Here is a 23,970-nt window from a genome sequence, read left to right as displayed (position 1 = left end):
ATTTCATATTTATAGACCCTTCTGCCAATATGGTACCCTACAGATATTGCAGGACTGATCACTGGCAATGCTGGATGGGCTGGTGAGAGCTGTAGTCCCAACAACATCTGGACGACAGCATTTTGGTTATTTTGGTTATTTCAGCTCTAATGAGTGTGTGTAGGAGAAAACCCTGCAATTTATTATTTTGTTCCATTCAGTGTATGTCTTCTGCAAATACTCTGCACAAATACCCCCTGCCTTTTTGCCTGTTTATACGTTATCTGTCAGAGAAACCAGGACATAACCAACACGTGCATTAGGTATTAAACTTTTAATGTGTTTTCTCAACCTATAAAACCGTTTATACAACTCACGACTTGTCATATAGGTATGGAAAAAATACACCTGGTGTTGCCAATAGAACACTTTCTCCTTTCAGCTGTCATTACTCTAATAGACGTCTACCACGGTAATACTGAATAATGAGTTTTAAATTTTTGAAAGATTTATTTGAATCCCTTTATAGGTTTTTTTTTTTTAACTTCTAACTTTTTCCATACTTGCAGCATTCTTTTGAGTTCAGTGAGAGTGCCATGTGTGGAGACACTGCAGGGCTAATACCTTAAAGGGAAAAGAGAATACTCTTTTTGAGGCATTGCTAAGAGGGCCTTAAATGCTAGTCAGGACTTTGCTAAAACTGCTGGTGTTGCAGAGATGGATGAAAAGCTGGACTTTGGGGTCTAAAGCTCTCCGGCTCATGGGAGGAACATTTGGAAAGCTGAACGTGTCTTTTCCTGTGTTACATTTTACTTGTAATTAGTATCTATCCCTAATAACTTAGATATTTGGGAGAGTCTATGTTTGTGGTCCCCCATGGTTCAGATGCATGCCTGAACCAATCTTCTGGAATGCCAAAATTCAGGTGCTTGACAAAGCCTTCCCTATTTCAGTAGGCATTTTAAGCTGGTTTCTCTCTCTCTCTCTCTCTCTCTCTCTCTCTCTCTCTCTCTCTCTCTCTGAGGAATTTAAATTTTTATTACTCTCAGCATATTTAATTTTTTTATGCACACTGCTTAGAAATTCTGAATAGCAAGATGTGTACAAATACCTGGAATGAATAAATTGTTTTGAATGAATAAATTGTTTTTTATGAATTCATTGTTAGCCACTTTTGAGTAGAAAAGTGGGATGTACTTATTTTTATAAAAACTTTTCAGCCATTTGGGAATTATTGTCTCCTTTTTTTTCCTTTCATGAATATCGGATGATCATATGACTGTTCATATAAAAAGCGTTTTTTTTTCCTTTCATGAATATCGGATGATCATATGACTGTTCATATAAAAAGCATTAAGGGGGAAATATTCATACTAGGACATCTTCCCAGTTGGTCATGATTTCATCCATATGTTACAAAGGAATGCACATTTTACAGGAAAATGTGAAACCCGATGTAGGGGGAAAGGGAAAAGTTCTGCATCCTATCCTTGTTGCTGAATTTGATGTAGGCGCATGCATACCAAGGGCTAAAAAATAAGTAAAAATCTAGTATGGTTTACATATGGATTAGGATTAATGAAAGTTTTGGGCCTTTTTTTTTTTTAAAGAAGCTTTGGCTTCGCTGGAGTTGTAGTAAATCATTTACTGTGTCTCCACATTCAAGATTGGGGTACATGGTAAGGGCATTCTGTAAAGGCCTTTTTTAATTGTTCTCTGTAGCAGCTATTACCCCATGGTAAGTGTTTTGCTGATTTTTCTATAGTCGATTTGGAGATGACTCTCCCACAATCTTAGGTAGGGTCCCACCCTGATATTCAGGGAGGTGGTGGGCGCTGATGATTGCAGGGGGAGAAGAGCGATGGGAAGACCAATTGCTCTATCATGTTTTCCATTCATGCGATGTTGGATACAGCCCATTATATGGTTAAAAATAACAACCAGCCCGATAATTTGTAAGCCAGACCTTGCTGTAATTTATAGACCAAAACTGATTTGTGTTATGAATACACATAACCTTCTCTCTCTCTTTTTCTAAATACTGCACCCATGATTTTTGTTTCGTTTGCTTTTGCAGAGAAACCTGACCTTTTAAATGCAAGTGGCTCAATCCTAATTGACAGCACCGTGTATACACTTTTGCCGGTTCAACTTTTTGTTATCAGAGTTTAGAAAGCGGAGTCATCTTGGAGAAAATCAAGTATATTTACTGATAGCACGACAGGCTCTAGGATCCTCGGCAACTTCGATGTCTTGCCGCCCTGAGTGTTAAAACTGTTCAGGTGGCGTAATGCTCTTTGTTTCTGCTTTTCACCTTGAAGGTTCACAGCTGGCAACACTGTGCTTAAAAACTATACATTGCATAGGCAAAAATAGACAGCTCTGTTTGTCCCCAAGGATCTTGCAACCAGAAAAGGAGGAAGCAACAGAAGGAGGGAAGGGACAAATGAAGCCAGTGCAATTGCGTGTGCTTAAAAGCTGGTTGCTTCTGGGGGTGATGCTAAGGTAGGGGTCAGCAAACGTTTTCAGCAGGGGGCCGGTCCACTGTCCCTCAGACCTTGTGGGGGGCCGGACTGTATTTTGAAAAAATATATAAACAAATTCCTATGCCCCACAAATAACCCAGAGATGCATTTTAAATAAAAGGACACATTCTACTCATGTCAAAACACCAGGCAGGCACCACAAATAATCCCCAGATGCATTTTAAATAAAAGGACACATTCTACTCATGTCAAAACACGCTGATTCCCGGACCGTCCGCGGGCCGGATTTTGAAGGCAATTGGGCCAGATCCGGCCCCCGGGCCTTAGTTTGCCTACCCGGATAAGCCAAAGGCCATGCAGAAAAGGTGGCTTCTGGGGAGGGTTTAGAAGAGCTGACCTTTGCTGATGGAATGCTTTCCCAAGTTAAAAGGGTTTATCATCAAACAGTTTCCAAAACATGATTAAGTCTCGCAAGTATACCGACTTAGAAAGTAGGTTGCATTGAAAGCCATGCAAGATACTTGCAGATGAACACGGTGAGGATTGTGCTGGGAACAGCGCTTCTAGAAGACGACTTTCCCCTAAGATAGTCCTAGAGCTCCTTAGTGCCGGTAATTCCCTATGTTTTAACATAAAATTCCAGTGGGTGATTTCTAGGGCGGGACAGTGGGCAATAGGGTCTGCTGCATTTTTGAACCCCCATAGGTGGTTTCTTACCATGAGAAATATGCAGCACTATGTAAATAGCATTTTTAGTGAATCTGTCCCTGTTTGGGTGCCTTTTCATTCCCCCCAGCCCTGCTCTGTTAATATTGAATAAGCAGAGACAGCAATGCTAGTGGTGAAAGATGTCAAGAAAGCCTGGGGGTCTTTTATATACGGTCAGACTTAAACCTCTGATTGCAGGGTCCCCCCCCCCCAATTTCCCATTTCCAGGGCACTGCTAGTGTGACCTTGGCTGCTGAATTTGGTGCTCTGGATCTGCGAGATTCTCACATGTATTCGGAAACGGGCAACCAGGCATTGTTTACAGGACGCCAAATGAACTGTGCGCTCACAGCGCATTGATAAACACACATTTCCTCCTTTTATCAGGGAGATTGCACAATGTGAAGTATGAGTTTCCAGTTGTACTCATTCCTTTCAAACCTTTTCCTGTTTAAGAATTGGGCTTTATTAATTGGATGCTGATCTGTCTCTAGATCTCTCTCTCTCTCCACCCCCCTCCTCACCCGCCCCACTGTTTCTTTTAAAGTCTGCTTATCAGTCCAAGGCTTACCTAGTGCAGGTCTGGCAAGGCTTCAGAAAGAAACTTTCCATTTATTCATAAAGAGGAGGCTCATCCTTCTAAATGCAAAGTGAACACTAATTAACAGTAATGATTGCTAATCACTTTGCTTTTATATTCCTTTAGGAGCACTGCCATTATCCCTTAAGTGAAATGCTTGTATATGAATAAACAGTGCTGCATTTCAGTCTAGCAGCAGCTTTGTTCACAATCAGGACCTTAGTAAATTAGTCAGTTTTGTAATGTTGCCTTGCTACATGGGCAATAACAGATTTCGTTAAATACCCTTTGGAAACGACTTCGGAAATTGGGAATTATCTTACCCTCTTTTTTGCCACATGTACAATTAATAGGAAAATCAATTAAATAGTTCAGATCTATTTTGCAAAAGTTATCAAAGCGTTTCTTTGTTGGGTATAGCCAGAATTCGGCTTTTTGTGACACATGCATGCCTGGACCTATGCAACTTCAGTAAGATAAGAATTTTAGCAAGCAATTTTAAATAAGGCAGATGAGCAGTGTTTATAGATGATGATCATGATGATGGTGTGTGTGTGTATGTGAAAATGTGTCTGTATAAAAACAACTTTGAAATCTGCTTTTTGTTTCAAACAAAAATGATACATTTCTTTTTGGGATTGAACTCTGCATAGTCAACAGAGTTGCATATTCTGTACGATGGCATTAATAATCAGCTACAATATCTTTGAATGAAAAAGTGTGTGTGTGTGTGTGTGTGTGTGTGTTATTTAGTCATCTCACACTGCTGCATTGCAAAGCACAGGAATACATGCTTCAGTCCCATTGAAATAAATGGGATGTAAGTGTTTGTGATGATGTACTGAATTCCAGGTGAGGGGTAGTGGCTTTCTATGGGTTTAGAACTGGCATCCTGTTTCCTAATAAGTACACTAAAGCTGCTGCTATTTCGTCCACATGTCAAAGAAAAAATGATTTTACATTGGCATCTTTCAAACATGACTATTTCAAAAAATGAAATCTCTGCACTACATTGATCAGCAAAATAGATAATAATAATTATTAAATTAAGAAAATGATTACCCATCACGTCATCATGTAATGTTTTTATCGGAATTGTTTTAATGTTTTTGTTGCAATTATTGCATTGTTAGCTTGCTTTATATTTGATGTGACCCACGCAGGAATCACTTGTTTGATGAAGGGCAGGTTGAAAATGAAGTAAATGTTGGGTGTGATGTTTTGTAAAATATTGTATATTTTCATTGATGTCTTTAGCACTGTTTTTAAATGTGAGCTTTATATTTTTACATTCCTTAGTAGAAGTGCCCAACCTGCACTTTTCTTTATGGTTGAAAAATAGAATTGGCCTTAAAAAACACACCCAATATATAGTTATAATGTACTTATTCCTAATGATAGAAATGCGTAACTGCTCATGCTGGTTCTTCATACTGATAGTAACTCAGGTTGCAGTAACCTGGTGCTTCTTTTTGTTGTTGCAAAGAATAAGGAAGTGCTATGATTAGTTACCTTTTCTCACTGGGCAAACTGCAAAGGAAAATGCCATATGTACGTACTGCGGTAGCTTTTTCAGTCTGACAGTCTGTTATGTGAAGTTTCTTCTTCTCCTCCAACCCCCCCCCACCTCAAGTCCAGTTGTCTTTCAGAAACCTTGCTTCAGTGTTTTTGGCTTACAAATATATTAGGTTTAGTACATTTGCATCCCCTCCCCTACACTGTGGATTGGATATATTTGACAGTTCCCTTTTTCATGCCACTGTAGCCCAAGGAAGGCTCCAAAGCTGATACAACACTGCCCTCTGTAGGCTGCCCGTTTGCAGTATCACGGGGCTGGGAGCTTTTAAACAACATTTATGGCCAGAAAAGGCAAGATGCTAGATGTATCCTTAGCCTAGTCAGAATCTTATTTCTTCATATAAATGATTTGATTTTCGGCGGCTGCTTTACCTTCTGAAAAGTAATGATGAAAAGCAAAAGGCCATTCTCTGAATTCTTTCAGATTTGCTCTTATATCAGTAATTGGTCGGTGGAATGTTTGAACAGCGCACACATTCTTGTAATATCTGTCGGAACTTTAGCTTTAAAGAAATAAAAAGTTCAGGTTTGATAGAGCCTGTCACTAGCCAGCTCTCCCACAGTTATGAAGTTATGCAGTACATAAGACAGGGCTAGTTGGATCATGGACCACATACACCCCCCCCCGATGATTCTTTTTGTGGGGGCCGCCTGAAAAAAACCCAATTTCTTTTTTTAAAAAAAGAAATATTTTAAATACATTTTTACATTTTAAACCGACTTGTCCCTTGCTGTTATGTCAGAAACTTTTTGTGCCCCCTCCCCAATTTGTCCATTATTTCTTTTTCCAAATAAGTTTTTAAAAAATTTTTTAGTACTCCCAAGGGACCCCTTCTGTGATTCTGGAATGTCAAAAGGTTTTTATGACCCCCTTCAAAACTCTTAAAAGTCTCCTTGGCCACACCTTTTTATCAGACACAGTCCAGGTTAACCACGGATCATTGCAGCCCTCAGGCTGAAAAATGTTGCCACCCCTGGCATGACCGATCATGTGATTTGTGTTTTGGTAGATCATGTAGTTTGAGTTTCATAGCATCATCTTAGCTGAGAATATGTCTCTGGAATTATATGTGTGTAGTCTTAATAACTCACCTCTATGAAGGTTGATGTCACATAGACTTGGACATAATTGTGCAACTGTATTGAATTGTCTCCCGCACTTACAGATCATTGTAATTAAACTCCCTTTTGTGTTGCTTAATTAGGAGAACTTAATGAATAATACGGTCTTCTGAGGGCACTACTACATCCATTGAGAAGATCATAAGGTGTAACGAAATCCTATTTGGAATCATGTAGGTCGGATGAGATCACTGTGTGCCCCTCTCCTTTATAGGGATCCAGTTCTCTTAATTATTCACAGAGTATGAGTAATGGCAGCACACACAAACTGTACTTTTAAACTCCCCCATCCCCTTATCAAATGCCTAGTTCTGGCTGTTCAAAAAGATACTGCATTACAAAAACCAAACCATAGCTCAAGTTATGTCAAATTTAGCAAAAACCATGCCTGCAATTTTATTATTGTTTTATCTGTAGTTGTGTTGCTTTTAAAAGTATTATTTTGGGAGGGGGTAGATTTAAGGTTGTGATTCATTGCAATTGTGGAAAATGTTTGAATTGTGGAAAATTGTGGGAAATGTTTCTTTTTGTGTATCGCAAGTCTTGCATCGTTAAAGTAAATTATTTACCATGAATAACCATTAGTGGCTACTCAAGACTATTCCAAGGGTAGAAGCAGTGAGCTTCTAGAAATTACAAGCTGATAGCCAAATCATATTGTGTGTACAAAGATAATCACAATGTGCTAACAAACATAGATTTGGCCAGCCAGGAATAGGAATGGGTGAGCTCCACTTCTAAATTCTATAACTTTATAGAAACTGTGGAAGCTACTTAGAAGTCCAGACGTAAGCTCCATGGAGTTCATCAGGGCTTACTCTTAGGGAAGTGGGTACAGTGGTACCTCGGGTTAAGTACTTAATTCGTTCCGGAGGTCCGTTCTTAACTTGAAACTGTTCTTAACCTGAAGCACCACTTTAGCTAATGAGGTCTCCTGCTGCTGCTGCGCCGCCAGAGCACGATTTCTGTTCTCATCCTGAAGCAAAATACTTAACCCAAGGTACTATTTCTGGGTTAGTGGAGTCTGTAACCTGAAGCATATGTAACCTGAAGCATATGTAACCCAAGGTACCACTGTACTAGACTGCAGTCGAGTTTCCTTGAAAGAGAAATACATTAACTAAATGTAGAATTCTGTATGAACCAATTTAAGGATGAAATATATGTTTTGTGTTTATATCAGTTGCAGCATAAGTCACATAAACAGACCTTCTCTTAGTGATGCAAAGCTTGCTTCCTTTCCCTAAGTGCCCCTCCACTCCTTGGATTGGGACCCCTCTTGCACATCCAAATCAAGATAGCTATTGTGCACATCCAGGTTTGTGACAGCAACTATCGTAAGGCAATTGTGACAAAATAGCTTATATTGTGGGGCATTAAATTGTATGAACATAGCCAGAACTTTCTGAAACACCTATGGAAGCTACAGCCCTATGCAGATTGACTTTGGTGTAAGCTCCAAAGAACTCTGTGGGACCTACCTTCAAGTAGCAAGCATGAGATCAAGCCTTAATGATCCAGATATACTCAGAGGTGCTTACTCCCAAGTAAATGGGAACTGGTAATACATAATACAAATCTTGTGGTTGGTATCTAATTCCAAGCTGAACAGAAAAGAAGAAATATTTTTAAAGGAAAGCTCTGATGTACTCTAAGAGCACATGCTGTCTGTGAGGGTGATAAAGAGAGCAAGGTATATTTCCTTGGAAGTGAAGATAGCAAATTAAAGATTTAGTTTAATTAAAATAATGATAAATGTAGATTACATTACTGGGGACAATGAATTATAGCTGCTCTGCCTAGCTGAGAACTTGTGTAATTTACTAAGACTCTACAAAGAAGTGACAGAGCACCCACTACAGACAGTTACGGGAAATGTCCTATTTATTCTACGTATAGTTCTTTCTTTTTTAAATTAAAATGTCAGTGATAATTTTATAGCACTCCACCAAAAAAAACAGAAAACAACCTTCTTTGATTTTCATCTTAGATGGCTTATGAAAGGACATTCTTGTGGTTTCTGACTAAAAGAAATATGTCATGAAAAGGAATTTATCCACTGTACATTTTAATTTTGTAGGCTGTTTTTTTGCACTTGTTTTCAACAAAGTTTGTAAAGTTTTACCACTTAATCATTTTTATGTGTTCATTTATAAAGTCTCTGACTCAATTTAGAATGTTAACTCTGAAAAAAGAGGAAAAAAATCTGCTACAGAGTAATGGAAAAGTGGTAAACTTCAGATAGGCCACCATTGTGCTGATTTAGCAGTAGCCTTAGTCATTATTCCCACTGTCACAAGTACATCCAAACTGTTTCGTTACAGCTTGGCCTGTATCATGTATATCTCCAGCCCCAGTGCTACGTCAGTGAAAAAAGTGGTGAAATGGAAAATTTGGTGGGAAGTGGTTCCAAAAACATTGTCTGTGATCTTCGACTCCTGCAACTTGGATGGACAGTAGGAACGAGGTCCATGTATGGTAGGCCTCAGTGCCACAGACTGCCCAGTGCCTCCTCACTTGCTTGCCCTGCCCTCTGGCCATGCCATAGACCTCTGGTTCCACCAGTGCTAGGTCCAGGAACTCCTTGCACAAGGTGGCCTGGAGATAGATAATTTTGGGGGGGGGGACGGGGACGGGACAGATAATCCCAGTTGCTACTTGCTTTGAGAAAGTGGCTTCGTTTATCTCTTTGTATTTTTCTTTATAAACGCTAATAAAATTTAGTTTTATAAAATAAGAGAGAGAAAGTAAGCGGCCTCTTTGGCACATAACAGGAAGCCAAACTATGCTTAACATGAACAAGCAAATGTGCTGGTGCACAGTTAGAAAATCTTGGTAGCTTCACTCTTCCTCTGCTTCTGCCACACTACTAAGCCATGGCATCTGAACCTGGGCTCATAGTTTGTCTCAGTCTAAACAAATAGTAAGCCAAGAACAAACCTTGGTTGCAACTCATGGTTTGGTAGAAGAAGACAGACCACTGGTCTGTGTCTGGACAAAACACTAGGCCAAAGTGTACCCTAGGTGCTGGTAGTGTGACAGCAGCAGGAGCAGGGAAGGAGCAAAGTGTATGGTTTGTCTAAGTGTTCTTTGTGAACGAGGCCACTGTGGTGAGCATCTGCATTCTGTGCTGTGTAACAATGGACTAGATGGGATTTTCTGAGATCAACTGGACTGCAAGTTTACTTAGAAGTATGGTTGCTTCTTTATGGTACAATAGCCATCAACCACAAATTACCACCTATGGTTTGATGTCCAAGGGAATTACAAGCGCACATTAAATGCAAGCACAAGCTCTCAGGCAACTTTATCCTAATGAAGATCTAGGATGAAAATAGACCTGTTCAGTTTTTTTGTGGATGTTTCTAACTCCATATTTCGTGAGGAGGGAGATGCAAAGAAAAAACAAATGTGCAAACTGGTCCAAATATATATTTGCACATGCATTCTCACTTTCATCCTATCTTCACTGGGACACCTGGGGCTGCGTCCCGGCTTGTTCTTCACACCAACTATCCCACTATCCAGCCCACATTAAGAGCTTCTGCTTTCAACTCCATACAAAGACCAAGCTCCCCTGTCACTTTCCCAACCACATTTCAGAAGCCCCTTTTGTACCCCCATTCCCATGAATTCTACTCTTTTTGCAACCCCCATTTCCACATTCACCCCCTTTTTCCTGCATTATGATACTGTTACATTTTTATTATATAACAAGAAGGTCTGCAATACGCAGCTGGTAGCTGCAAATGCACCATATTAGCAGTTCCTAAGTAGGTAGAAGGGACGTGGGTGGTGCTGTGGTCTAAACCACAGAGCCTAGGGCTTGCTGATCAGAAGGTTGGCGGTTCGAATCCCCATGATAGGGTGAGCTCCCGTTGCTCGGTCCCTGCTCCTGCCAACCTAGCAGTTCGAAAGCACGTCAAAGTGCAAGTAGATAAATAGGTACCGCTCCAGTGGGAAGGTAAATGATGTTTCCGTGTGCTGCTCTTGTTTGCCAGAAGCGGCTTAGTCATGCTGGCCACATGACCCCGAAAAACTGCAGACAAACGTCGGCTCCTGCGGCCAGTAAAGCGAGATGAGCGCTGCAACCCCAGAATCATCCGCAACTGGACTTAACTGTCAGGGGTCCCTTTACCTTTACCTTAAGTAGGTAGAATACCAGGGGTATCTGTTGCAACAAATTCTGTCTTTGCTTTGTTTTGTTTTGTTCTTGAACTTCGCAAATAGGGCAGTCAGCTGTTGCCAGCTACGTTGCAGGCTATCAAAGCAGGAAGATACAAACAGGTTTCCTTCTATGCTTCAGTGAAAACACGGGAAGGAATCCTGATAAGTTTCTCTTCCGGCCAACTCTGGCCTTTTCTTTTTTTTAAATACATTTTCCTTCAAATAGTTCCATTGAATTTGCCCAGAGAGTTGAGTCATTGGATGTCTAACGAAAGCTGCTTTCCATAGATTGGCGCATTCATGATTCTCTGCAGCAGGAAATGGAGGGGAACTTTCAGGGAGATTCTAGCCTACTGGATCTCTTAGGAGTTCAGAGGCAGGATGAGACTGGTAAGCTTCTGTTTGTTTTTTAGTTCTGTTTTGGTGTTCAAAAGGAAGTGCCTGTTCCTTCCTATCAGCATTGGAACCTTTAAAGGATTTTCAGCCTTGTGCTGGTAGAGAAGTGGCAGCTCTACTTGCCAAATCACTTTTGAACTGCTCCCATTCAACTACAGCTTAACCTTCCTCCTGTTTGATGATAATTAATAGGCTGCTAGCATGTATGAAGTCTGCTTTTTCATAAACCACTGATCTCCTAAATAGGCCTCTTGTACTTGATTTGATTAGTCCCTCCCATTCCCCCCCCCAAAGATTTGCCTATGTGTGCATATATGTGTGTGTGTGATAAGTATTAAGCTTATCCATCTGCCTGACATCTTAAAATTTATTATTTATTTCATCTCGCCTTTCAAAGTAGCTTGCATCAATAGAGAGAGCTAGAGAGACAGACAGAGGCCATGCCATAGTGTGCAATCTAAAAGGGCAAGACACATGTGGGAGTATTGCAATTGGGGAGAGTGCTCTTGCACTCAGATCTTGCTTGTGGGCTTTCCACAGACATCTGGGTGGCCACCAGTAGTGGTTGGTAGGGTGGCACAAGCAGGGTGTTGCCCACCTGCCATCTGAACACCCAAGGTTGCTGCTGGTTCCTGAGAAGGAAAGGAGGTGGAGGCACAGGGTCTAGTGCAGGGGTCTGCAACCTTTAAGACAAAAAGAGCCACTTGGACCTGTTTCCGAAGAAAAAAAACCTGGGAGCTGCAAAACCATTGTGACATTTAAAACAAATATATCTCTGGAGCCGCGATCTGACAGCGGGCGGGAAGGTGACATTGGGACGGTGTGTGACTAACGCACACACCGCCCTCATGCGACGTCACAGCCAGTACAGCGCCCGCCACAGTGGGGAGTGTTGGGGCACACAATGCGCCTCCTCCCCTCGCTAGTATCTGCCCCGGAGCCGCGGCAAAGGTGTAAAAGAGCCACAGGTTGCAGACCCCTGGTCTAGTGGTTTGGTATGGGTGTGGCAGTGGAGCCCATCTGACCCTCCTGCTGCCATGCTGGCACCACACTGCTACCTCCACCTGCTCTCCTTCTCAGGAATCAACAGTGATGCTCAGTGTTTGGAAGGCAGATGGGCCTTACTGCCCTGCCACGCTGCCTCTCCAACTGCCACTGTTTGGACAGGAAGCTGGACTAGATGGGCCTTTGGCTTGATCCAGCAGGACACTCGTTATGTGTGAAGTGCTATGCTATTAGCAAACATTTATGTTCTGGTCAGGCATCTCCTTCTTGAACGGCAGCTAGTGGCTTTTGGGAATGTAAGAAGCTGCCTTGTCATCTACACTGATGGTCAGGGTTTCAAACAGGGCCTCTTCTCCCACTGGCTGATAGACTGGGCCAGGCTGTCTTTCCCTTGCCATACTGTGCTTTGTGGGGAGCAGGGGGTGCAATCACCCAGTGGCCCTTGGTCCCCTGCCGATGAGAGGCCAGGTCCTGCAGTCCTTCAGCTGCATTGTTCCAGGCGAACTATAAAAGTAATTTTAGCTATAGAGGAATGCGCTTGATGCATCCCTGACACAGCCTTTTGTTGCAAAGATTTTGTCTGGTTAGTTGGGAAGAATGGGGTGGTTGCTTGTGGCTTGAGCTATGTAATTTTCAGTTTTTGCTTCCATGGCTATATAAAATCTGTAAAAGCCTTTAGCCTTCCTGTGTTTTGCCCTTTACCCGTCTGTAGTTTTGATTTTTTTAAATGTGCAATTTATCAGTGTATGTTTTCTTCACAACAAAAAGCAAGCAAGCAAACACAAAAGATGCTGATTCCTAGGATCACAAGAGGCACCCCCGAACACTCTCCTAACAAACAACTTCCCAAAACTATTGGTGATTCCGAGCACGAGAAGAGAAAGGCATTTCGGTTTGTCATGTGAAATGTTATATATTTCTCCCCCTACCCCCCACTTCCCCCGCCTCCAACCTTATTTCAACTCGTTCTTGATTGTATTCCATATTAAATATATTCTGGTTCTGGGAGTATCCAGTTTGTCAGCATAACCCTTCATGTTATACTGATGGGGAAGAGAGAGGTATTGTTGGGAAAAGTGGGCCAGCCATTATTTATTACCCAATTGCCAGGGTGACTTATTCATTGCCTGCATCATCATCCCCCAAAGTACTGCTTTACAGAATAGTGAATTATGCTTCAGAAAAAGGATCAATAACTGCTTTCAGAGCAACATTTGCCATGAGACTCATCTTCTTTTATACATATATGTGTTGTACTAAAACGTGGGTTTAGTGTAATTAAGGCAGGGGGTGGGGATGTAATAAGTGATGTAGCAAGAAGTGATTTCCATAATGTATTTTTTTGTTTTGTTTTAGATCTGAAAAGCAAATGCAAATAATCTGGTCTGTGGCCAAGTTTATTTGCAGTTGATTAACCACTCAGTGGGAAGAAGAAGAAGAAAAAAACTTAACAGCATAATGGGGGATGTTACGTAGGTTCTGGTCAAGTACATTTGCAGTTGATTAACTACCCTGTGAAAACTGTTGGAAGAACTTTGCTCACTTTATTGCTCACAATACATTTTTCAAACGTTTAAAAAGGTCCGCGCATGGTACTATTTGCACAAAGTTAACACAGATGCACATTGTGTATGAATGTGCCCAGAGGCTTGCTAGATTGGGGCTTTAACTTATAGCTGCTGTTTACAAAAATGGGGTGAGATAAGATAACCTAGACAATGAGGCTCCTTATTTGAGTTTGCAGTTTTTGTTTTAATAAGTCACCCGTAGGCTAAATGCAGATAGAAGCTGTGTCACCTGTCAACTATATAGTATAACTGCCTTTAAAGATAGATTTCACATGTTCCTGGAGTAGCATCCTCTCCATATATTGGAGCCTTGTTTCTTTGCTGCCAAAACACACGATTCTGTCTTGCCATATTGAGGATCAGTTTTTTTAGAAGGGGGGGGGAAACGCTTGTGGATACTGTAGATGCAGTTCTGTTTTTGCTGCGATGCTTTCAGCTTAGGTAGAAATGGTTGGGCAAAGTTATTGTCGTGTAGGTTGCACAGTCTGTGTATTCACAAGCAGGCATTCCATTGCACTTCAGGAGAGCTCTTGTTTTAATCACAAGGTGTACATGTGCATCTGTGGTGTATGCAGTGAATAGTTAAGTTCAACCATGGTTGCACACTAAAGCCCATGCAATATTGAATTAATTTCTTCATGTAGTTAAGATTACCTTTTGCAATGCAGAATAGAGATTGTGTGTGTGTGTGTGTGTGTGTGTGTGTGTGTGTGTGTGTGTTGAAAGCTCAGGTCTTTTGTCTCTTTGTTGGTGAATACTGCACTTTCACCTACCATGGTTAAGGGGCAATAAAAAGGGAAGGGGTCACCTCAGTTTTACCTTGATTATGTTTTGTGCCTGTGTAAGAGGGACACAGGTGGCGCTGTGGGTTAAACCACAGAGCCTAGGGCTTGCCGAAGGTCGGCAGTTCAAATCCCCGTGACGGGGTGAGCTCCCATTGCTCAGTCCCTGCTCCTGCCAACCTAACAGTTTGAAAGCATGTCAAAGTGCAAGTAGATAAATAGGTACCGCTCTGGCAGGAAGATAAATGGCACTGCTCTGGTTCGCCAGAAGCGGCTTAGTCATGCTGGCCACATGACCCGGAAGCTGTCTGTGGACAAACGCCGCCTCCCTCGGCCAGTAAAGCGAGATGAGCGCTGCAACCCCAGAGTCGTCTGCGACTGGACTTAACGGTCAGGGGTCTCTTTACCTTTATCTTTATGAGCTGTCTAGTGGTATGCAGATACAAAGAGGAGATGCCTCTTGAAAGCTGTGTGCATGCATGGGGCAGACACTTGGCAGCTCAGTCCACCTTCCTTCCTTTCGATTGCTGCTCAGGTAAAATTGCACACTCACTTAACCACACCAATGCCTGTGACTTTCTGTGACTGATAATCCTTACTGCGTGTGAAGGAAATAATTCCCGGTAGCGCTCAGATGTCCTGCCATTGAGAAACAGCTCCATGGCTGTTAATCTAATGAAATGTTACTGATTTATAAATATAGTACAAATCTTACTGATTCATTGAGACCTATCAGCAGGGAGTCCGGGGAGTGTGCATTTTGGGGCAAATGGGAGAGAGTAGAGTAGATTGTGTCATCATAGTAAAATAGCTTAATCAATCTTCCTGATCCAGCAAGAGAGAAACAAATGCAGAAGCAGCTACTCTGCGTATAGATTGCCCTGCTTGATCTGCATGTGCAGATTAGAGACAAATGTGCATCTGGATGCACATTTGCATTGCAGTGAATACCAAATTATTCAGTGGAAAACCTCACTCCCCCATTTACACTGAACAATATGGATTATTTGCACTGCAATAGGAATTTGCATCCATAATCCCCATCTCGGCTTGTGTGTGCATTGTTGCACCTGATTGTATTTGGATTAAGGCCATAGTTATTTAAGTGGTTTCTGAGATCCAAGCAACACTTTTGTGGAACTGATCTGAAAACTTAAGCATTCAGTATTTGTTCTGTGGTGAACAGAAAAGCATTGTGGGAAAACTTCATTTCGGGCAATGTGCTGAAGATAGACATCAGTAAAAAAATAATAATTCAGACTTCAGAAATTGATGTTAAAAAAGAAGTAGTAAGTATGTTAATTTGTTTTCAAGCTTTGCCACATTATCATTCATTTAGGATGCCTGAGGAGAGGGAGAAGAAGGCAGGAGTGTGATCACTGCAAGGAGAAAGAAAACCTTAGTAAACAAAGTACAGAATCTCAGAAAATAGTGCCATGTAACAGAAAGTGTGACATAGGTTCAATTACGCTACTTTATGGCAGTACAGCATGGTGTGTTATTGATGATATACTATATAATATAAGCCATGGACATTTGGTCCCTGTTCACTGAATTTTAAGACATCCAGACCTGGAAAAGCTTTTGAAAATTGTCAATAAAAGGAACTGTTCATGCACAAATTCTATTATCGCACTTAGTCTCCTTGCTTCCAGTGGCTGAGACAGGGACTTCTATGTATTTATGGGGACAGCAGGAGGGTGAAGAGACCATGCAAACTAGGAGGGAGCTACATAAGGGATGCTGACAGTGTCATTATTGCAGGGGTGTGTGTGTGCATGCAGGGAGTGGAGTGACAGGTGTGTAGAAAAATTAAGCGAAATTAATAGTGTAAAGTGCCTTTGCTTTTAACTTTTTAATAAAGGGGTAATAAAATGTGTTCTTAGCTGTTTTTTCCATACATACAATTTTTAAAATTTTTATTTCCATCCCTTTGTCCTTGAACTGATGTTGCCTTTGTCTTGTTCAACTCCTTAAATGTGTGTGTGTGTGTGTGTGTGTGTGTGTGTGTGTGTGTGAACAAATGTGGCCCTATACTGATCTAATAATTTTTACTGAATAATTTTCTTTTGAACACTGAACCATTGGCGTCATATTGTGGAACTCGACTTTTCCTTATCTTCAATACCTGCAATATTGAATATCTCTTTACCCAGAACAAAGAAACTTACCTTCTAAAATAGTAAATATATCTCTGTTTTGTAAACACATGTTAAGAAAAGTGGATTTCCCCCCTGCGCTGCTAATACTGTCTTTTGCCTGCACCTTGTTAGTATGGCAGATATTGGTATTGCTCCTCTTCTGCACTTTCTAGCCTTTGAGAATGGTTGGCTCTTTAGAAGATAAGAGAGAGCATATTATCCACAGCTTCCAGGGCGCTGGGAGGGAGAAAAGGAGACAGGCCTTGCCATGAACCTCCTTCATGACATTTTCTTCCCATTCCTCCTCACCCCCCCCCATATTTTATTCCACATTTCTTTCCATTTACATCCCTAGCCCCCAGAGAAAGAATCCAGTTTTGTCTCTCTTTCAGTCTTAAAACTTGCTAGCAGATGCTTTCCGTTGCTGCCACTTCTGTTCTTTCAGTTTAATAAGTTAGGAGAACATTAAAAAAAAATGGAGGGGAGGGAGCTGGCCAATTGGCAACCCCCAGTCCAAAAATGAAGCAGTCTCCATGATTCAGCTGCCCTCCACCATCCAGACTCCCCGGCCCCCACAAATACGCGTAGGGGCAGGCAGGAAGCAAAACATGTGAACTCGCATTTGTATGGTGCAGTTTGCATGCAACACTAAGTCAGACCGTGGCTGAGTTTGAATGTGCAAGTATTCCAAGCAGGAAAAAATTGCAACCACTTCAGTCTTCACCTTGTCCTCCTCTAATGCCATGCTACCTAGAGCTAAGACATCAGTTGGCTTAGCTTTATGCCAGAATTTGGACACATGGTTTTTCTCTCCCAGGCAGACCGCAAGTGGTAAGCCAGGAGCAAACCTTGGCTCATAGCTCAAGGGTTTTGAGAGGGGGGCATTTAGACTGACCGACAGACCATAAGTCTAGGCTTGAACATAAAGCTTTGCCAAATGATGCCTTAGCTCTGGGTAGCTAAGAGCAGAAGGCTTGAGGAAGGAGTGAGGTGGCTGCAAATTCTGCTGTGAGTACCTGCATGTTTATGCATTGACGCTTAGCCATGGCTTGGCTTAGGCTCAGTTCAAAGTTAAGGCTATGTTGGCACATTGGCATCGGAGCGCCCATGCCTCTTTTATGTTCCAGGCTCCCATCTTATGGGCAAGCCTTGCCCTGTAAAAGAATTACTACAGATTGATTTTAAATTGCATTTTTTGTTTTCATTTAAGATGGCACATTGTATACTTTATAAACCATTCTTTGCCAATCTGGGGCCCTCCATCAACTACAACTCCCACCTTCCCTTACCAGTGGCCATTATGGGGGGGGGGGGTCTGAAGGGGATTTTAGTCCAAAACACTAGGCCAGGGAAGGTTGGCATTGTGAGTCATTGCTATTAAACTCTATTCTTGATGTTCAGCTCATGACGTGCGGCAAGAACTGAAAAATGCTAGGTTGTGCTTTTGAGATCTCGTTGTTTTGACAGATTTCATTGTGTGAATATTGCCAGCGCTAAGATAGAAACTTGATTCTATTTATTTACAGGCTCTGTTTTCCTTAATGACTAGCTCCTTGTAGGAGCCTCTTTCTCACACAGTTCTTATCGAAGCCTTTACCCTATGCTTCATAAAGTTTTCCTCCATTATTCTCAGAGAGATGCAGTCATCAAGCTTGAAATTAAGGTTCCACTCAAACACTGTCTCTTGCCTTTTGCAATATCTTCTTCTTTGATATTTTTTAGGTTCTTCAAATGGAAAAGGAAATTCATTTATTATTTAGCTGGATGGTGAGACAATGTACGTCATTTTATTGAAGGTGTTTAAATTGTGTAACTCGCTACAGTTTTGTCTTGGAAGATTAGCATATTCCTTTTTGTAGTCAGAATTGATTTTACTTCAGAATTGTCCTGTTGTGCTTCTCATTAGTTTTTTTTTTAATATGGATTTTCTTGCCACAGAGCCTTCCAGATGAACCAAGATTAATTATATATAAGTATCTGATTAAAACAGTAACCAAAATCACCCAAACCCTAAATTGTTGTTCCAGAACATGGTAATGAGCAATAGCTCCTGATAATACAAATGGCTTTTTTGTTGTTGTTGTTGTTCTACCTAGTTCTCAATAGCAATTTATACTGGTATTATGAAATTGGTGGTCATGCCCTATGGAGCAGCTCTCGCTCAGTTTGGATCTTAAAGCTGTCACCCTGCAGTCTTATTTGTATGTGTCTTGACAAGAATGATGGTTATGATAGTAAGCATGTCCTAGAGATTCTGGGAACATCACTGATTCTGAAATTCCAGAATCTAATGCCTTGGAAGCCATGAGATCCCGGTTGAGATGCAACTGCACCCTACTTTGTATTTATTTCAGAGACCACTTCAGTCCCAGTTATTTTGCAGGCCATTGACTCATAGTTTGAACAGCTCCATCTGTTTAATAGCATCGCTGCCTCTTGTTATTTCATGGATAATTAGAGGTTTGTTGTTGTTGTTTTTTAAAAAATGTTTTCATGTTAAGCTGCCCTGGGCTCTGTTTGCAGAAGGGCAGGATACATTACATAAAAAATCTTCTACATCTCAGCTGTTGAGAGAGGCATTTTACTGGTCAAAACCACATGATACTGGGCAGAACCATCCCAGGATGCAGTAGCTTCTCCTTATTCTGGGCTAGTCAGACATTGTCTGGAGTACTGTGTCCAGTTCTGGGTGTTACACTCTTAATAAAGATGTAGACAAATTAGAATGGGTATAGAGGAGAACAGCAAAGATGGTCAGTGGAATGTGAAAAGAGTCCTTTAAAAAAAGATTAAAGGAACTGGGTGTGTTAAGTTTGGGAAGAAGGAAAAAAACACTGAGGGACCACATGGTAGCACTCTTCAAATACCTGAAAAACTGTATTGTAGAAGAGAGCAAATACTTTTTTCTGCTGCCCAAAGACCAGGTCTAAAGGGCTGCAGATTGAGGCTTTATTTTATTTTATAAAATTTATTTACTGCTCTAAACTTGCAGGTCTCAGGCAGTTCACAGGGTAAAATCACAATATAAAACCACAGAATACACAATCAAAATAAAAGCAGAAACAACCGAGTAACACCCCCCCCCCAGAAAAACACCCCCACACATTAAAAAAAGGCATTGGATGAGAATCAACCAAAGGCCTGGTTAAAGAGGAATGTTTTTGCCTGGCACCTAGAGGTGTACAGTGGTACCTTAGGTTACAGATGCTTCAGGTTACATACGCTTCAGGTTACAGACTCCGCTAATCCAGAAATAGTACCTCGGGTTAAGAACTTTGCTTCAGGATGAGAACAGAAATTGCGTGGCGGCAGCGGGAGGCCCCATTAGCTAAAGTGGTGCTTCAGGTTAAGAACAGTTTCAGGTTAAGAACGGACCTCCAGAACGAATTAAGTTCTTAACCTGAGGTAGCACTGTATAATGAAGGCACCAGGCCAACCTCCCTGGGGAGAGCATTCCATAAGCGGGGAGCCACTGAAGAAAAAATCCCGTTCTCGTGTTGCCACCCTCCAGACCTCTCATGGAGATGGTCCTGTATACCTGAAGGAGCGTCTCCACCCCCATCGTTCAGACACTGAGATCCAGCGCCGAGGGCCTTCTGGCAGTTCCCTCATTGCGAGAAGTGAGGCTACAGGGAACCAGACAGAGGGCCTTTTCAGTAGTGGCGCCCGCCCTGTGGAACACCCTCCCTTCAGATGTGAAGGAAATAAGTAGCTATCCTATCTTTAAAAGACATCTGAAGGCAGCCCTGTTCAGGGAAGTTTTTAATATTTAATGCTGTACTGTTTTTAACATTTGATTGGGAGCCTCCCAGAGTGGATGGGGAGACTCAGCCAGATGGGCGGGGTATAAATAATAAATTATTATTATTATTATTATTATGGAGGAGACACATGAAGAAGGGCCTGTAGGTTCATATGGAAAGAGGTGGTCCTTGAGGTATTGCAGTGTACTGGAAGGTTGATTTTTGTTGAAGTTAGGAATAACTTCTTGTCAGGAATAGCACTTTAACAGTGGAGCATCTTACCTAGAAGGGTGGGCGGGCGGGCAATCCTTCACTGGAGGTGAGGCTGGAAAACTACATTTTGGAGATGCTCTAGACCTCTGGATTTTCTGCATTGAGCTGTTGGATCAACTAGAATCCCTAGACGACCTACAAGACCCCAACCAAGTCTGTGATTATGTTAAATACTAGCAAGTTTGAAAAATCCTACCATATATGATCTCTCCCCAGTATTATGCAAAGAGCTTCAGCTGCACAAGGTTTTCATGTTAAAACCAAAGTTCCCTCAGCATTCCTGACCGTTTACAAACTGTACATATTTATTGCCGCAAAGTTGTAAATGCATTTTCAAAGTGTATTTTCAGAATGTATGTAAACTGAATCTACTCAACAGCTATTTTCTTTGTCCCGTACATTTCACAATATTTCCATTTAAATGTAGATTTTGATGCCCCCCGTCTTGTAATAGAAAACATTTTTTTCCTTTTCAAATGATAAAAGAATCATCTACTTTAATACAACATTATTCCCTTGAGGGATAGGGTTGGTTGTTTTTTTAATGCTTTGTTACAGAAGTATAAGAAGTAAGGAATGTTTGTTTATCCAAAACAAAAAACCCCTCTTAGGGAAGAATCTCATGTTCCTTTGGGGAGGGAGGGTAGAGATGGGAGGTCTTCTCTTTCAAGCCTCCCCTAGCAGCCACAGAAACTTCTGCTTCTCTTTTGTTTGTGATCCAGTGGTGGGAGTGCCTAAAAGGAGGCGTTCAAGGCGTAAACCGTGGGTGACTTAAGATCTGCTGGAGCCAAAGCCTTACTGCTCCTTCAACAACAGCACCCAGCCTTCCCTCTTGCTGATGTGAGCCCAGTAGGGCTTCAGATTTGGCATTTCATCTGCCACAGATACTTTCCCTCATGACCAGGTTGGATTGCCTTCTAAAAGCAAAAGACTGATACAGTTGTACCTCGGGTTACAGATGCTTCAGGTTACAGACTCCGCTAACCCAGAAATAGTACCTCGGGTTAAGAACAGTTTCAGGTTAAGAATGGACCTCCAGAACGAATTAAGTTCTAACCTGGGGTACCACTGTACCAACATTGGCACTATTTTAAGTTACAGTTTGTAAAAGAGTAACATGTGCTATAGTTTTGAATGTAGTACAGTGGTACCTTGGTACCCAATCTCAATCTGTTCTGGAAGTCCATTCGACTTCCAAAACATTTGCAAACCAAGGCACAGCTTTTGTTTGGCTCCAGAAACAATGCCGACAGCCGAAACAGACGTTTGGCTGCCAAAAAAAAGTTTGCAAACCGGAACACTTACTTCCAGGTTTGCGGCGTTCGGGAACCGAATTGTTTGGGAGCCAAGCCGTTTGGGAACCAAGGTACCCCTGTATTAAAAATGTGTAAAGCATTTAGCATGTCAGCAAATTACAATTCACGAGAAAACTTTGGAACAAATTTAATGCTATGGATACATTATAAACTATAAAACAGAATAAAATTTTAATAGAGAAAAAGTAACAATTTTTTGTTTTGTTTTGCTAAACATATTATACTTTTAAAAATGTAGAGCAGAAGGTTAAGTATACATCTCAGCCATATAAAATTTGCAGTTGATTTAACTGGGGGAGCAAAGGGAAATCCTGGTTGTAGGAGTTGACATCTTGTGAAGACTTTCACAGTTAGTGTTGCAGGATCCTGACAATGTAGGCCTTGATAAATAAGGCAAGAGAAAGCGAGACTATTTAATAGGCTAATCTTGCAGTTCTATACCCTATTATTTGGGGGGGGGGAGGCCCTTTTGAACTCAGTGTGATTGACTTCTGAGTAAACACACATGGGAGCAGACTTTAAGGCTGCTTTCAGTGCTTATATACTTCGGCGCTTACATCCTTTTGAACATAAAGGGACTTACTCCCAAATAGGCACATTTTGGACCAGACTGCAAACTGTGCCAGTAACCTATATTTTTGTTACAGATAGGTAGCCGTGTTGGTCTGCCATAGTCAAAATAAAAAAATTCCTTCCTGTAGCACCTTAAAGACCAACTAAGTTAGTTCTTGGTATAAGCTTTCGTGTGCATGCAGGTATCTGAAGAAGTGTGCATGCACACGAAAGCTTATACCAAGAACTAACTTAGTTGGTCTTTAAGGTGCTACAGGAAGGAATTTTTTTATTTTGACTATATTTTTGTTGTTAGGCTGCTTTTCACCTTTTAGATGTTAAATATTTCTAGAAGTTGTTTTAAACCAGCTTATCAAACAAAGAAGAAGAATAAGAGTTTGGATTTGATATCCCGCCTTTCACTCCCTTTAAGGAGTCTCAAAGCGGTTAACATCCTCCTTTCCCTTCCTCCCCCACAACAAACACTCTGTGAGGTGAGTGAGGATGAGAGACTTCAAAGAAGTGTGACTAGCCCAAGGTCACCCAGCAGCTGCATGTGGAGGAGCGGAGATGCGAACCCGGTTCCCCAGATTACGAGACTACCGCTCTTAACCACTACACCACACTGGCTCTCGGAGATTTTTAGTGGGGTCCAAAGGTGCTGTGTATGAATGAAAAAGCACTTCCACTTATGTAAGATGTGCCATGATTTCTTCTTTCCCTCTATAGAACTCTGTGTCCCACTTCAGACCTTTGAGAGGGGTTTCTAATTCTTAGGACACCCTTAGCCAACATGGTCCTATTCATCTATTGTTGGACTATAGCTTCCACCATCTGTAGTCAACATGGCCAATGGTAAGAGATGATGAGAGTTGTAGTCCAACCACGACTATTGCTAGTGGGCACCATGTTGGCTTATCGTGCCTTAGGAGTCTTCTCAGGGGCATGACTGCTATAGTCAAAGTGAAGGGGACGATCTGTCATGCTGATGTGGATTCAAGTCCATCCCTCGATTGTCATACTTTGTGTATTTTGTTGTAACAATTATATATATCAATACAGAACCTTTTTTTAAACAAGAGTTCTAAATTAAGGAGGAAGTACCTGTGACCTTCCAGTTGTTGTTGGATTCTGTATTCCATCTGTCCTAAGAAGCATGATCAGAGATTATGTGAGTTTGTAGTCCAAGAATATTCAGTGGGTCGCAGGGTCCCCATCCTTGCTCTAAATGCTTTCCTAATTCTCCAAGCATTTTTGTACTGCTTGTAATTCAGCTTAGCTATATGTTTTGAATTTCAGAGAGCAATGACTTGGATCCTTAAATCACAGTTTGAACAGTGGATATCGAAGTGAATGTCACGATTTGCAAATAGCCTATTTGACAATTGCAGCCTGTACCTCTCTTTGTACCAAAATCCCTTTTTCGGCTCCCCTCGCCAAGATACTGTCACTTATTGTTCTCATATGCATTTATTTTGTTAGGGTAAATAAATGACAAGTCATTGTTAAACTTTAATTTCTTTTGATTTATCACAGTTAATTTCATTTATTCTTTATTTCGTTTTCTCTTCAGA

At 41.4% G+C, this 23,970-nt stretch overlaps 1 protein-coding gene and 1 long non-coding RNA gene across 6 annotated transcripts in view; both read left to right on the top strand.

Moving 5' to 3' along the window:
* Window positions 1–23,970, top strand: part of DPH6 (diphthamine biosynthesis 6) — a 239,730-nt gene that overhangs the window by 14,999 nt on the left and 200,761 nt on the right. The gene's annotated exons all lie outside the window — the stretch shown is intronic.
* LOC308596246 lies at window positions 18,363–23,922 on the top strand. Its single transcript, XR_014012420.1, has 3 exons — window positions 18,363–19,265; window positions 23,126–23,251; window positions 23,696–23,922. It is a non-coding gene; the product is annotated as an uncharacterized lncRNA (long non-coding RNA).

Source organism: Podarcis bocagei (genome assembly GCF_964188305.1).
Source record: "Podarcis bocagei genome assembly, chromosome: 1".
NCBI classification, from domain to species: domain Eukaryota; kingdom Metazoa; phylum Chordata; class Lepidosauria; order Squamata; family Lacertidae; genus Podarcis; species Podarcis bocagei.
This window is presented reverse-complemented; position numbering and strand designations above follow the sequence as displayed.